The sequence below is a fragment of the Mesitornis unicolor genome, unplaced genomic scaffold, assembly GCF_000695765.1.
Source record: "Mesitornis unicolor isolate BGI_N332 unplaced genomic scaffold, ASM69576v1 scaffold42397, whole genome shotgun sequence".
In the NCBI taxonomy this organism is placed as follows: Eukaryota; Metazoa; Chordata; class Aves; order Mesitornithiformes; family Mesitornithidae; genus Mesitornis; species Mesitornis unicolor.
In genome coordinates, this window is record NW_010195118.1 from 3,860 (window position 1) to 4,103 (window position 244).

Genomic DNA, 244 nt, shown 5'->3' on the forward strand with positions numbered 1-244 from the left:
CTTGGCCCACAGTGGGGTCTTGGGGCCTGATCCAGTGTGGTGCTGGGCCCATGGGTACAGGGAGTGGATGATGTGGAGGTGCCCAGTCCTGAGGTGGGGAGTGGGTCCTGACTGGGGTGCCCAGCAGGTTGGGGCTGGGTTGGGGGGTGCAGCATGACATGGGACTCCCCAGAGGCCATCACGGGATGCACCGCAGGGTGTTTCCACCAAACTGATCCCACTGCCAGCTCCAGTCTCCCACTCC